Below are 16,592 nucleotides of genomic sequence, written 5' to 3'. Positions count from 1 at the left end.
GATGGTTTAGCTGGACGGAGGCATCTGTTTTATGCCAAGTCACACATTCTCTTGGCTTAGAGGGAGCCATCAGTACTTTGGTGCCGTGAGGGAGGGGCAAGCAGGGTGGGGCTAGTCTTCCCAGTGAACTTTCTGCTGTGGATTAAGCACTGGAAGGGACGGGGGGGAGCAAGCAGTTTAAAAATTATAAAAATCAGTACACTGACTGTGTATGAGACAATCATCCCAACCTTTCTTTATACCACCCACACAAGGAATACAAACCTTGGATTCACAACCTAAGTTGTGGTTAAGTTGAGTTGGTATTAAAACTTCATTCAGAGAGAGAGGGAATGAGAGAAAAAAATACAACACATACACGTGTGAGTGTGTATGTGTGTGTATGCTGCCATTATATACAATTCTCATTATATACAATGAGTGCATCTACTGCTATATATGTATACATCTTACAAACATCTGTCCATATTTTCTGTATAAATTCCTTCTCTACATATACATATAGAATGAGACTACATAACATTTCCTTCTGAATGAGACTTTAATAATGCATTTAGTTTATATTTAATATTGTTATTTATTAAATAATAAATGTGCATGCATTTTTCATATTATATAAACATCGTATCTAGATATACACACACATACATATTCTCATTATGACTCATTATGACTCTCATTAAGATACCCATGCTTCCTTTTCTATACATTTCACAGATGTACTCCCTCTAAATAGTTTTCTGTTTCCAGAAAAAAGTGGAAAGGCAGGAAAGGGAGGATGAGGAAAGAAGAGGAAAAAGTCAAGAAAAGCAATATGTCTGGTGAAAGGGAGAAGGTGGACAGGTTGGACATTCCATAGCTCAGTACATTTTCAAACTCAACTTTGATCTCAGTAGAGGATTTGAAGATAAAAGCCATACTGCAATTTGCTCAAAGAATGTCTGTGAGGAAGCCACTTTGTACTTTTTAAAATAACTGTTCTGACTGCTTAAATATGTTTGAACTATCTAAAAGAGGAAAGCACTCAGCATTTTTGAGAAGCCCAGGGACCATGGGTCTACATAAAAGAAAGCTATAAAGCCTAATGAAAATGTGACTCTTTGCCACCTGCTAAACTATAAAATTTTGTTTCCTTAGAACTCACTTGCCATGTAAATGAAACATTTATTGCTAGGGTTAAGAGCTGAAGATAAACGGAATAAAACGTGGAGACGAACACAGGGTACTTCTGTGCACAGGGCATTGCATCGTACAGCTATGCAGAGCCCTGAAGAGAGGAACTGAAGCAGGAAGGAGCCAGCTGCTTGAAATACGTATCCTAGAAAAGAGATAGGATCTCACTGGAAGAATAATGGGAGCGCAAGGGTCTTCCAAACCCCTTTTGCATTTCCAGTGAGATCTCAAGAAATAGAGTAGAGGATTCCTGCAATTACTCTCTCCTCCTCCTCATTAGTTTCTTTCTCTGAAGCATGGCACAGCTGGTATCACACAATGCCACCCTGATCCCGCCCATGTGGTACATATACTCAATGGAATACTACTCAGTGATCAAAGGAGATAAACTCATGTCATTTATGGCAACATGGATGGAGCAGGAAGGGATTATGCTAAGTGAATTAAGCCAGAAGAAAAAAGACAAATACTAATGGTGTCACTTATATGTGGAATAAAGAGAAACCACTGAGTCAAAAACAATCTTTAAAACCAACTCTTGAAAGCTGACCATACAACTGAGGCATTGTGGACAGGGGCAAGAACAAAGTGAGGAGGGGAGAGCGCAACGGACTATGGTGGAGGACTATGGGTGCTTTGGTGATGGCTGCTCTGGTGACTGCCTCTGGTGCGGGGAGACACTATACTTAGAAAATACTACCAATGATGTAAAATAGTGGCACTTCCATAAAATTATTTTAGAAAAGGAGAGCAATCTAAAGAAGGAAACCCACACCCTCTCTTGACCCAATGACTTATTCCTGCTACTCCTGATAGGCAACTGCGGCAGCCCCTGCCTGAGTAGACACATAATAAATCCGAGTGAATAAGACCCCCTTCCCCTGTGCGCTGGACTGGACAGTCAATGACAGGTAAGATCGGGGCAGACTAAAGAAGGCACTGGCGTTCAGCGGCAGGGGCTGCCACAGGCAACCATTCATTTCTGAGTTTATATATGTAAAATCTGCCTCCACTTTACCTATTTTTTTCTAGAATTCCCTTTTAATATTCAATCTTTTCCATTCTAATCTCCTACAGTCAATTTTCAAAGACAGCCAGAGTCATCTTTTGAAATCGGTATCTAACAATGCTGCTCTCTTACCCCAAATTATTTCTTTTACCTTTGATATTTTAATTGTATCACTTTTTATTGAGGTTAAGATTGGTATTACAATACTGCATATAACTTAGGGGTATTAGGTTCATACCTCTTCAGATGTGTGTTACCACACAGACCACCAAAGCATCACTAATCCTCCACCACATTGAGCTCTTTCCCTCCTTTGCTCCTCACCCTGCCCTTCTTGGGAGCTTCAATTCTGAAGTTAAATTTCTAAAGCTTATATTGGTTTAGCTTTGTCTCGTCCTTTGTTTCTTTATACTCCACATATGGGTGAAATCATCCAGTATTTGTCTTTCTCCTTCTAACTTATTCTGTTCAGCATTGTCCCTCCTGTTTTATTCATACTGTCACCAATGGCAAGATTACACATTTTACATAGCTGAGTGCTATTCCATCATATGTGTATATGTATGTGTGTGTGTTTGTGTGTGTGTATATATGTGTGTGTGTGTATGTATATAATATATATATATATATATGCCACATCTGTATCTCTCTTGAATGGTATCCCTCAGAGTAAAATGCAAAACATTGACCATGGCATTTTGGACCATCCTTTCAACCTCTTTTCTAAATTCTCTCTAAGTTATACCCCACAGACCTGTCTGCTTGCCCTTGAACATTCTAAATATATTCTTATTTTAGTCATGTACTTGTCATTCTCTCTACCTGGATCCCTCTTTTTCATGACTCATTTCCTAGATCAATGTCAACCTCTACACTCTCAGGTCACATCAAAGGTAATATATTTACTGTTTCATCTAACCCAGTCATGGTCCATGTCCTCCTCACTCTTCATTACCATAGGCTTGCTGCCTTTATTTTTCTTTATAGGAATTGTCACTGTCTACACTTCATTACTGAATTTCATAAAAAATAATGTATCATCAAACTTAGACAAATTGATTTATATATGAGTAGCACACAGAATTTTAAAAATCCATTTCCAATGAAATGGTGATGTGGTATCTTGATAGGAATCACAAAAGATACAAGAATTTGGTATACCTGCCTTGTATTGGAAATTTTTCATTTGTATTGAGGGATTTGTCAATTTCTCAGCATTGTTTGGCTTATGATAGACATTGTCTATTTTAGGACATGAACTTTCACTCTGTTTCTTAAAGCCTGGTTGTTCTTTTGCATGAAAAGATGGAATAATTGCACTGATTCTTACTACAATGAGTATTTGCTTTTCTACTACCAAATTTATGACCCAACGCTACGCCTTCAGGTCTACACGCTAAATTTCTGTTTCAAAGCCAAGTTATAATATAATCTTTTTTGAAGATGTTTTAAAAGGTAATTAATTCTAACATGCTGCACCAGCAAACACATACTGATAACTCAATTGAACCAAGGATAGTACAGTTCACTAAGTTTATATATATTATGCTGGGAGAGCGACATTGTTACTTGCCTGACAGCAGTTAGGTGATGTGATTTTACGAAAGCAGCTGTCTACTGTGAAAATACGTCCCAATATCAGAGATGTTAAAATGTAAAGACATCTTAAAATGGATATGTAAACGTCTTCTGTTTATTTTTTGTTTCCTCCACCAGCATGTAAGTGCTACAGCTGGTGGTAGTGGGTTCATGGGTTTCTCACTCAATCGTGAAATGAGGACTCTAACTATGGCAGTTGATTTTGAAGCTGAGATTCACTGAAGCAACAGAGTGTCAGAAAGCCCCAAGAAGACTTTAAGAACAATGTCTCCCTAAGGACATTGCCTCTCCCTTACATAGGTCGGAAGGGATGAAATTATCCTACATATGGGGAAAAAAGGGAGGACATTTTAGAGCAGCCTGGTAGAGCTGCAGGAGAACATATTCTTCATACATCACATGTTCAGAAAATACAGGCTAAATCTCACCCAGAGGCAGAGATCTTAGTATTATAGTGAAGACAAGGCAGGAGAGTAAACCAAATAGGTCTAACCAGACTGTCTGCAGGCCAGCCACTGCTCTGCTTTATAGTCCTGGACTGCTGAGACAATCAACTAAAATAAAGACATTACTAGGAACAGAGAGTTAATGATTTGCTGTTAATTAAGCAATAATTTATATGCACTTGTGTTCTTGTTTCCAAGACTACAAGCAGAAAAAGAGGCAAGCACTTGCAAGAGGACCCCATCTGTTAAGGCAGGTGAGGGCTTATTTTACTACTCTAATCCATCTCTGCATCATAAGAATCTAAAAGAGAAGTTGGCACATAGTAGGTGCTCAATAAAAGCTTCTTGAATGAATAAATGATGACTCAGTGAACATGCACTGGAAACAAGGGAAATGTCAAAACACATGCCAGAAATTTTGAGGAAATACTATTACTATTTGAAGTCTGATTAAACTATATTGAGACAAAAGCCAATTTGACATACAAATTCCCACTATGTTTATGAAATAAAGGCGGAGAGACCACAGTAGAACTACTGAAAGTTTCATGACTTGGAGGGAGTGTATCAAAGGCAAAGGACAACTGGGGGACAGCCAAGGGGCACGTCTGGGATATATCGTCAGTTCCTTGACACTGAAGGTGACCCTAAATGGGAAGCTCATAATACTACTTATCTCTTCTTACTCTTAACCCTGGCTGGCATGCCAGAAAAATATAGGATCACTGCACTGTCAGGCTCCAGTGAGAGAGTCTATGCCTAGCAAAGATTATGCTTTCTGTCCCAGGTAACTACTAGCTACTGCAGCAATCACAACAAAGCAATTCTTTGGAAGAGAGGTGAAGTTTCCTGAGATACCTCCTCTAGCTTTGGCAACCTTCATATCTCTCTTCAACCCTCCCATGCCCCAGCATCTAGAGTCCTGAATTTGTAATGTTAAAAGCATCATAAACATAAACCTAAACTGTCATAAACATAAACTGTTCCATTTTCTGGCCAAAACTATTTAACCAGAATTCACATCAATCTCTGAATCAGTCCGTTTTAAAGTCCAATATGGGATTAACATATGTTCCTTTCTGGACCTCACTTTTTATCAGGTTGACAAAAAAGAAAAACATCAGATATATGTAAAGGATACCACAATTCAAAATAAGAACTAATCTGGGCAATCAGAACACATGTCTTTCTATGAAACATTGTGAGTGCCAGACAGGACAATTTTAGAAGATGTCTAGACATGTTCCAACTCAGATTTAAGAGTTTATTGAGGTTTCTGGTTGCAAAGGATATCTATGTAACATCCTCCCATGTGGTGCTTCTCAGCTTCTAAAGTTGCAACAACACTCAAACAAGAAAAGATACTTTACAATATTGTTGACAAATAAAGTGAATAGAGAACTTAATGCCAAGATATAGGAAGAATTGGGTTTGTTATAAGCCAGATGGGCGAGGTAAGAAAAACTCATGCAGGCCTCATTTTATGACATAGCTTCATGTTCTACGAAATTGATTTGATTTTAAAGTATAAAGCTCTTGCATGTTGCACAAAATGTGGCCCTTGATTCAGTGATGAAAGAACTCAACCAGATCTAGATTTTCTCAGAGCTGGAAAATGAAATTTTGTTTAGAATCAGAAAACAAGGGGCCTCCCAGGTGGTGCAGTGGTTGAGCGCTGGGTTGCGAAGCTGCCCGCAGCCTCTGCGGCGCCGGTTCGATCCCCGGCTGCTCCCCGGCCACCGGAGGAGGGTCCCACATGGCGCGCAGACCTCTCCTGCCGCCCGCTGCTCCCCTCAGCAGTGTACTTCGGTCCTTCTGCCTGCTCTGCTCCCCGCTCTGGCTCTGGTGAATTCTCTCACCCTCCCGCGCTTCTGACTGTACCCAGTGCAAGTATAAACAAAACAAACAAACAAACAAATAAATAAATAAAACATGCCTCCATAAAAAAAAAATAAAAAAAAAAGAATCAGAAAACAAATCACCATAAATTACAGATTTAAATAACAGAGTACAATAACCATTTTAAAAACCCCAAATTTTGCCCAGTATCTTTAATAACTAATTGCCTAACTCAATTACATAATACTTTCCCTATTTCTTGTCTGTACACTCTTTGATCATCTTTTCAAATAATGACAATTGGTTTTTTTAGCCCCCAGGAACTTTGCTGATACCATATAATTTGCAATGATTATTGTAAATTTGGAAAATCTATGAGGCTTTTTTTTTTTTTTGACATTTTAATATTTAGAAGAACTTGCCACAAACTATCTTTGGTTGCTTGAATATTCAGATTCTAGGTGACACAAAGATTTGAGCTGACCTCTTACCTTGACCCCTGTAGCCCATGCATGAGAGTGACTGACATGGTGGGCAATAGGAGTTTCCCTAGAGCCACTCCAACACCAGGAGAGCTAGCAGAAGTTTAACTCATAGAAGAGATGGAAAAATACATAAATACAATTCGTTAAAATCAAAATCAAAAATACATAAATGCAATTCGTTAAATGAAACCCCCACACGAGTTGGTTTTTCAAATCCCTGTGGCCATATCGTCACCCAACATGAAGCGAAGTATAATGGATGATACACAGGAGTAGAGATAATGAGTCTTAACCTACTGTTAAAATGTTGTACTTATGCAAATTTAAATAAATATCTGAGAATGTGAATATTCTTCCAGAGTCCTCTCACAGGACAGTGACAGGACCTGTCCAAGTGCGGGCCTTGAATCTTAAGATTTTTTGTAAGTTAGATTTATCTTTGCAGAGAGAGAACTGTCCTGTAGCCTCAGGAAAATGTGCCATTGAAGCAGGAAGAACATTGATCTCTAGGCCACTAGTAGTCCTTCTCCCCAAATCAAAAGAAAACAGCGACATGACTTCTATGAAACAAGGTCAAAAACTGGAGAAAACAGACACTGAGGTAAAAAAATAAAAGCAAGGGATGAAAACATAATAAGTATAAGCTAAAGAAGAGCTGATATTAAAAAATAAATTATAAAAGGATAAAACTAAGATAAAATCAACATCTATCACCTAAACTAGTGTCTTCATATTTTTAGCTGAGCCCTAAGTGGGTAATGTAGGAAAGCCTAGATGGGTCTAATAATCACTAAGAAGACTTCTAATTGCACTGCCCACAGGTATCAAGGAAGTAGGCTTGTCAAGGAGCCGTATCTCATCATATATCTAAAGATTACCAAGAGTTCAAATCTACAGGTACCATTGCAATGATTTTCTCAGTACTTCTAAATATTCCAATATTGTCTACTTTCCCTCTGGATTCTTAAGCATAAAGCTATCTTAGAACAGGAGTGCTGAACATAGTTCTTCCTGATAATCCCTGGTTGTCCTTTACCTACCACTAGCTACTTTTCCATATTATAGCAACAAGCCTTGCTTTGCTTCTCACCTTGCATGAATTTATTTTACTGAATGCTTAAGAAGACTCTTCGAAGGTATTAAAGCATAAGACAGGAAACAACCTAACATTGCCTATCACACACTTGTTTTGTGACATTCTTTCCACTTTGGGTAATTCCACTTCCTGGGTAAGAGCACAGATATTTATTTGGTTGTGTTGTTTTTCTAGAATAAGTAGGGGAGTAGGAAGACAATGGTGCTCTCACTTACCACAAACATAAATCTTGAACAAGTTATTTAACCTGTAGTATGTGTTTTCCTATCCTAGTATCTTAAAGAAAAAAGAAGAGTAGTACTCCAGTCAAAATAACAAAATGGAATTTGTAGAAGATTGAAATGAATGGGTTAATATATAAACTATTATATAAATGTTAACAATAGTGCCTGGCACCTAAATATTAGCTATTATTATTTTCTACTCTATCTCTCTGCTGATCTTAATGGACTGAGAATTTTGTTGTTAATACTGAAAAATCAAAGGCAGACCTCAATGCTTAATGGAAGAGTTTGTTAAATGCTAAAAAAAGGTAGATTCATAAGGCAGAATATAACATAATGAATGACCAAGATATATTTACCTAATAATGCAGAGTGTCAAATGTAAAAGAGATCCCTGAGCAATCAATATATACATAGGATCCTATTCCCCATAAATACATACATATATCATCTTGTGGGAGAAATATCTTTCAAATAGATAACAAAAAATATGAGTGCCCAAAAATAGATGACTGGATCAAGAAGATGTGGTACATATACACAATGGAATATTACTCAGCAATCAAAAGAGATAAACACATGCAGTTTGCAGCAACATGGATGGAGCTAGAAGGGATCATGCTCAGTGAAAAAAGTCAGAAAGAGAAAGAAAAATACCAGATGGTCTCACTTACAGCAGGAACTTAGAAAACCCAAACAAGGGACCAGGAAAAAGACTAATTAATACAAAGTAAAAATCAAAATCAACAAGCAACTATAAACCAGAGACACACTATGGGGGTGGGGAAGAGGAAGGATTAGGGTCAAAATAAGGGGGGGTGCAATTGTGTGGGGAATATAACCAAAATGAAAATGCATACATTGTTCAAAAGTGAAAAATGACATAAGAAATATATAAAATAAAATATTAAAAAAAAAAGAGCTCAGTTTCATCTGTCATCAAAGAAATACAAATTAAAGCAATTAGATATTCTTTTTCTGCTAATTTCTAACCTCTAACTTCTGCCTCCCTCTTCCACTTTTCAGGACCTTTGTGATTACATTAGGCTCACCCAGATAATCCAAGGGATAATCTCCCTATTTTTAGGCCAGATAATTACCATCCTTGACTCCATGTGCAACCCTAAGTGACCTTGGCCATGTAGCCTTACATTTGCAAATTCCGGACATTAGTACATAGACATCTTTGGAGGCCATTATTCTGACTACCACAAATGGTAAAAATGAATAAACATTTTTATACAAACAGAACTTCCATGAAAATGTACTCTGAGTGTTCATGAAGTTAATCTAACAAGTCAAAATGATATTTTGTGCTGAAAAAAATATCGAGAATGCTGGGTTTTTTTTTTTCCTGCACACCAAAGTAAGCTATTAACAAAATGAAAAGGCAACCTATGGAAAGCGAGAAGATACCTGCAAATTTTCTATTTCATAAGGTATTAATGTGAAATATAAATATTTTATATTCAATAAAAAATAGGCATAGGATTTGAATAGACATTATCCCAAATAAGATTTACAAATGACCAACACTTATGTGAAAATGGACTGAACATTATTAATAATGAGGGAAATGCAACTCAAAACCACAATGAGGTATTATCTCACACCTGTTAGAATGACTAGCCTCAAAGAGACAAGAGACAAGCATTGGTGAAGATCTGGAGAAGAGAGAATGCTTGTGCCCCATTAGTAGGAATGTAAATTGGTTGGGGAAATATGGAAAACAGAATGGATGTTCCTGAAAAAAACATCATAGACAGATCTACCATATGGTCCAGCAATTCTACTTCTGGGTATTTAGCTGAAGAAAATGAGAACACTAATTCAAAATGATTCACCCCATGTTCACTGCAGCATTATTTACAATAGACAAGACACAGAAACAACCCAAATATCTACCAATGGATGAATGAAGAAAATATTATATACATGTGCTATATATAGAATGTGTGTGTAATAGAATATTTTTTAGCCATAAAAAAAGAAGAAAATCAGGCCTCCCCAGTGGTGCAGCAGGTTGAACGCAGAGCCTTAAAGCTGTCCACAGCCTCTGCAGCATGGGTTCAATTCCTGGCCGGCCAGGGGTATACCCACACGGCGCAGCAGACCTCTCCTGCCTTGCCCACCTCCCCTCAACAGTGTTTTCAGTCTGTCTGCCTGTTCTACTCCCTGCTCTGTCTCTGGTGAATCCTCTCGCCCTCCAGCACCTCTGGCCTATACCCCAGTTCTTGTATAAATACATAAATCTTTAAAAAAAAAAAAGAAGAGAATCCTTCCTTTTATGATAACATGTAAGGACTTTGAGGATATTAGCTAAGTGAAGTGAAATAACTCAAAGAAAAACAAAATATGAAATCTAAAAATAAAGAATTTACAAATACAGAGAACAGATAGATGGTGGTTGCCAGAGGCAGAGATGGGGAGGGGAGTGGATAAGCAGAATAAAGGTGGCCAAAAGGTACTAATTTCCAGTTGTAAAATAAAGAAGTACTAGATACATAACAGACAGTATGGTGACTATAGTTAACAATACATTACAGTCACCCAAAGCACAGTGATATTTTGGTCAACAGTGGATAGTATATAAAATGGTGACTCCCACACACAGCCTCAATGTGTAGTAGGATATACCATCCAGGTTTGTGCAAATATGCTCTGATGTTTGTACAAGGGCTAAATCACTTAATAATGCATTTCTCAAAATGTATCCTCATCATTTAGCAACACATTATTGTATTATATATTTAAAAGTCACTAAGATTGTAAATCTTAAAAGTATTTATCACAAAAAAAAATGTTTACAACTGTGTTTGATGATGAATGTTAAGTAAACTTATGATGATCATTTCACATGTATGCTTTTATCAAATCTTTAAGTCATTCAACTAAAACTAACATGATGTCAGTTATATCTTGATAAAAACAATAATAAATTTTCGAAAGAAAAAAATAGTGACTTTATTTTGAAAACATTAAACTGAAGCACTGGCTTTAGTCTATAAATGATTGGCTTTAAGTCTATAAAATAGTAAAAAATATCAAGAATCCTGTTTTTTTTTCCTGTACAGCAAAGTAAGCCATTAACAAAATGAAAAGGCAACCTATGGGAAGGGAGAAGATACAGAAGGCCAGAACAGCTTTATTGTAACTTTTGTAAACCTTTCTCAGAGTAGACTCTGGCTCAAGGAAATGACTCTCCAGGAAAAGATGGACAACACACTAAGAAGGAACAACTGCTTCTTTTCTAAAAGTTTCTATTCCTTTAAACCTTGCTATAGATCGTATCTCTGTTTATCTCTTGAAAAAGTTGTTAACTGATTTGTAGTTTTATTTCAATAAACACTGGTTTTTAATATAAAAGTTATAACTGACTTTATACCATGCACTGATGTATCTATTACACACTTATTTAGTTAACCAAGAACATAAACCTCTTAAGTATCCAGAAGCATATATCAAGATTTCAATTGCCAGTCCTGTAAGAAATGCCCCAGTCTTCATGCTGAGACTTAGAATTTTAAGGTTACTGAAAATCAATCACAAGGTTTTTACACAGTGCATATTCATCACTTATTTTAAGAAGGTCTCTGAAGAAGGCAGAGGTTTAACTGATTTTTTTAAAGTCCTTCTGTATCTAAGTCTGCCCACGTGGCCTTTGTTGTCCCAAGGTAGAGGGCAGAGTTGTTTTAGGAGTCATTGGTCCGATTTCCTGCTTCTCAATTCCATTCACTGCTTGGTAGCAATAGGTCAAGATCCCCTGGCAAAAAAGCAGGTCCCCTGGGCAGTGGACCTTTGGAGATGGCCTTGGAGAAGAAATCCCACCTCCCACATTCACACCTCACCTTCCTGACTTGGAAAACACCTCCAGTTAATGAGCAAATCTGGCATCTGTCAGGTTTTTGTAAGCAAGCATTTCACAAGGTTTACAGAAAAGTAAAGTAAACAGAGTTCTGAGTAACAAAAAGTGGCGTTTATGCATTCTTTGATTCACTTTAAAGGATGGTATAAACTGACTTTTTAACCAAGCATTAGGCAAGATCTGGGTCCAAGCCATTCTATAATAAACAGTGACATGGCTATATTAAAATATTTACTTAGTGTGCTAAAGTGACTTATAGGAAGAGTGGCTACTACATAGAAGTCCTAAGTATTAAGGCGTCAGGTGCCACGGGTGGCATAAATATTCCATGTGCACTTGTTTATAGGAAAACCCCATCTGGATTCGGCTAAAACAGCAGGCACCCTGGTGACCCTAGAATTGCTATTGGAAAATATAACACAAGTGTTCACTCATCTAGAATAACTACAGTGCTAAGTGCCAAATGACAGATGGGAGGGGATTGGCTTTTCTCAATAAAATCCAGGCACTCCATTGTGAAGAGTTTCATTATAAGGGCTCCTCAGCATTTATAGACTCTCAGAGTAGATATGCAGTTAGATGAGGCAGGATGTTGGGTCAGGATGACCACAGCCTGTCCATTCTGGATGGCTTTGCCTAGACAGGTCTATGCAAGCTAGAAAGGATTTAGGAGACTTGGCCTGGGATGGTCCATGACACCAGTGTCATCAATAGCTGCCCCTGTCCGCACTTTCCCCCCAGCTCAGTAATACTCCATAGTGATCAGGTCCCAGTGATAGGCTGGGACCAAGTCTGGTGTGATCAAGAAATCACCATATTTTCAGGGAGAAAATCTAGATTTGCAGCATCTCCATCACTTACTTGAATACAAACTTTAGGGTTAGAGAGAGAAGGCAATGCACATTGGCAGGCATTGTATTGAATGTTTTTCCTCACTGATACCCTCATGCTAATACCATGGTACAGATAGCACTTCCCTGGTTTTACAGATTCACAGATTCACATGTAGTTGAGAATGAATTTGGTAATGGAAATAACTTCCGAAACTGGACATACAAATGAACATATAATCTTCTCCAAAAATTGATCCCAATGGAATGGGAACAATAAAAACAAAAAAAGTAGAGCTGTCTTCTGGATCTGATAATTTCAGTGCAGAGAAATGGCTTTACATGAAAGTTTGCCTACCAATGTTACAGAGGTCAGAAAGATACATCTCAAGTTGAAATTAAACCTTTAACGACAGCTACATTCTCTATGTGATCCAATAAAGCAGTTTCCTCCCCCTTCCCTTTGATCTGCTCCAAGCCTTCCCCAAATTTATCTGAATAGATCCACTCAACAAAGATATAATTATCCAATGTGTGGATACTACGAGGATATAGCAATAAGTAAAGTCCCTGTCTCCACAGAGCTGGCCTAGTAAGGCAAGAAATAGATATATAATTACATAAATATTTAACATAATTTCAGTGATAAGGAAATTAAAAAGACAGGAATATGGAACTAGAAATGCCAATTTAAGTTGGTGGTCAGGGGCCTGCAGGGTGGCGCAAGAGGTTAAGCACCACACTATAAAGCAATTCGCAGTCTCTGCAGCACAAGTTCGATCCCCAGCCGGCCAGGAAGCAGCCCACATGGCGCAGCAGATCTCTTCTGACTTGCCTGCTGCTCCCCTAAGCAGTGTATTTCAGTCAGTCTACCTATTCTGTTCCCCACTCTGCCTCTGGTGAATCCTCTCACCCTCCGTATCTCTGGCATGCGCCCCAGCTCTTGAATGCACAAATAAATAAATCTTTAAAAAAATAAAAAGTAAATAAGTTGGGGGTAAACCAAAGTTTTAAGTTTAAAAGAACTGGGAATAGGATGGTGGGGTTGGGGAAGAAATGAATCTAAGTTACTATCAGTAGCAGCACAGCCCAAAGTTGAAACTGTTCAATTGTACCATGCCATGAAGAAAACAACATTGAGAGTTATTTAAGACTCTGGTCCAAGTTTTAACATTAACTTATTATGTAATTCCCAGAAGCTTATATCATCTCACAGATGGTGAAATAGACCCAGGCAGGTAATGTGACATCCTCAGGGCATCAAAACTAGTGTGTGACTCTAAGTTTCCTGTCTACTCCATATTTCTAGAATAGTGCTGTCCAAATGGAAGCTACTAGTCACATATGCATATTTACATTAAAGTTGATTAAAATAAAAAACCTCAGATTCCATTCTCACTTGCACTGGCTGTATTTTAACTGCTCGGCAGCTGTAAGAGACTACCACATTGTACAGTGCAGACTACAGAACATTTCCTTCGCTACATAAACTCCAGGAGAGGTCTGTTCTAGAATTCTTTGAATTATGTTAGCTCTTGAGGAAGGGGAAAAAAAAAAAAAACTGTTTAAACATTTTTTTTTATTTTTACCAGATGATTTGGTGTCAGGGACAAATCATTTTGGGTGGTTTAGCCCAAGATTTTAATGCCCAGTTAGTTGTCTTTTATATGTGAAAACAAAAAATCTTAAGAATCTTTATTATCCATAAAACCGTATTGAAAAAAAAATTGAGAACACAGTTGAACTGATTAACTGACAGAAAATTAGAGAGCTTAAGAGCGGTAAAATTAGAGTGTAAAAGACAGCATACTGCGCACCCAAACTATTATATATAATGGTCCAGCTAAGCAAACATGATCGCAAATTAAATACAAGCAGTTCTAGAAAGCTCAAAACATATGAATTGTAAAGTTTGTTTAATGGGTAGTCTGGATTTTAAAATAAGTTAGAAAAAGCACATGGTAATACTCAGAATCGAATTTGACAGTGAGGTGGTCCCACTAACAGTCACAGTGCGAGTGTAAACAGGCATAACTTCACACTATGGTATTAAGGACATTGAAATTGTTTTAGAGTCCTCTCACCTGCATATTCTACTTATAGGAAACAATGCTAAGTACATAATAAATAGAAATATTTGTTTAAGATCTTCATGTCAGAATAATGTTCAGAAGCAAAAAAAAAAAGAAAATATATTCAATAAGAGAGGAACAACTAAATTCTAAAATGTAATTTTATACAGCTATTAAAAGCCATGATTTGAAAAAATTCAAAACAAAGGTTTTAGATTTTATTGTATCACTTACTCCTCAAAATACTGATAAGCAGCCAGTCCCAATATTATCCTCAAACAGAGGTTTGTAGCTGATTTGTCCTGTGCCCCAAAAATCACTGAGTGACAGTAAGGTCATGAAATCATGGCCTGTCTAATACAAAATCTGTGCTTCTAACTGCCTGCTCCCCAGGAACTCTCTGTGCAGTGTGCTCTAGCCATGTTAAAAAAAAAAAATAAAAGCACATGCACATTTAGAAAAATCCTGGCTAGTAATATACAGAAACACTACCAGCGATTATCTCTGAATGACGGAGTTATGGATCACTTTCATTTTCCTCTTCAAATTAGTCTATTTTTAAAAAATTCTGGCAGTGAACATTATTCAATAATTAAGGAAAAAAATTAATAAAAAAGAGAGGCATTTCCATGCACAGATTTGTATACAAGGGGAAAAAAATAATAAGTCAAAAGGCAAAGCTAAAAATGGAACTCCAAAGTGTTGCCTGGAAATTAGTGGGAGTTCAAAGGAGTTAAATAAAAGATGGAAAACTGGAGATGTGCCATTGCTAAATCTTTAAGCTCTTCCAAAAGGTTTCTGTTTGCGGTTGTTGGTTTCTATCTCTCAGCCCTCAACTTAACTGATGGCATTTACACAATTACTAAGAAGTTAGAAGCCACTTTGAGGTTCCAAACTTATGAGTCTGCCTAAATGTTGTTTTTTGTTTTAATGGATTTGTTTATTGGCTTAACAAATGAATTTACTATCAGCAGGCACTTCTCTACACCCCCCTCCAACCCTTTCAATTTTATTATTATTTTTTTTTAAATCAGGCAACACTTTGTTGAACAAACCTGACCCTGAAGAATGCTTGCTGGCACATTGTCCAAGAAGTCTAGCAGAAGTTTGTATGATTATCTTTATGAGTGAGTACAGTTTAGTCTAGTCCTTTTTTTGTTGAATAACACCGTCACACATAGTCCCCCAACAAATAGGAGAGTCGGTCTTACCTTTGATTGTATGTTCATCAACCATCACGATCCACAGAGGTCATAGAAGATAACTTCATACACTGCAGCAAAACTACCATAAAGTTGTGCACATATTTGTCATTCTCATTATCTCACTTCAGTTTGCCAGGAGTTTCTTTGCAGCATTTGGAGGCTCGTTCCAATGCTATCATCCATGCACAACATTCAGTTCCAGAGAGGCCAATTCTAACCCCTGCAATCAGAATAGAAACAATGTCCTGGAAAACAGTATAATAATTATTTAAACATTGAGGAATTAACTTCTCTGGATCTTCCTATGATTTAAATTTCTATTTCAGTTTCCTCACTTTTTAGATCCAACATATCTCATGCAGGAGGAAGAATGGGGTAATGCTAAAAATTTGGGAATTAGAGTCACCCAGACTGGGATTGAATCCTGCTTGATTATTTACTAGATAAAAATCTTTAACAACTATTTAACTGATATGAGCCTTGTTTTTCCTAGTTATTGGACTACTGGTATTAAGATTCAAAAGTGTATAAATATACATATTTATATACATACACATATACATACATACACGTGTATGTGTGTGTGTGTGTGTGTGTGTATATATATATATATATATATATATATAACACTCATTTTAAATGACCCATATAAAAATATACACAGGATTGTTTCTAGAATTTTTTCTGTCAGAGTAAAAAGGTAAAAGAAGTTTAATAATTTCAGAGTTCTTTTTCCATACTGAAGAGTT

Source organism: Talpa europaea (assembly GCF_964194135.1).
Source record: "Talpa europaea genome assembly, chromosome: 7".
NCBI classification, from domain to species: domain Eukaryota; kingdom Metazoa; phylum Chordata; class Mammalia; order Eulipotyphla; family Talpidae; genus Talpa; species Talpa europaea.
The sequence above is the reverse complement of the archived record's forward strand: the minus strand, read 5'-3'. Positions refer to the sequence as shown.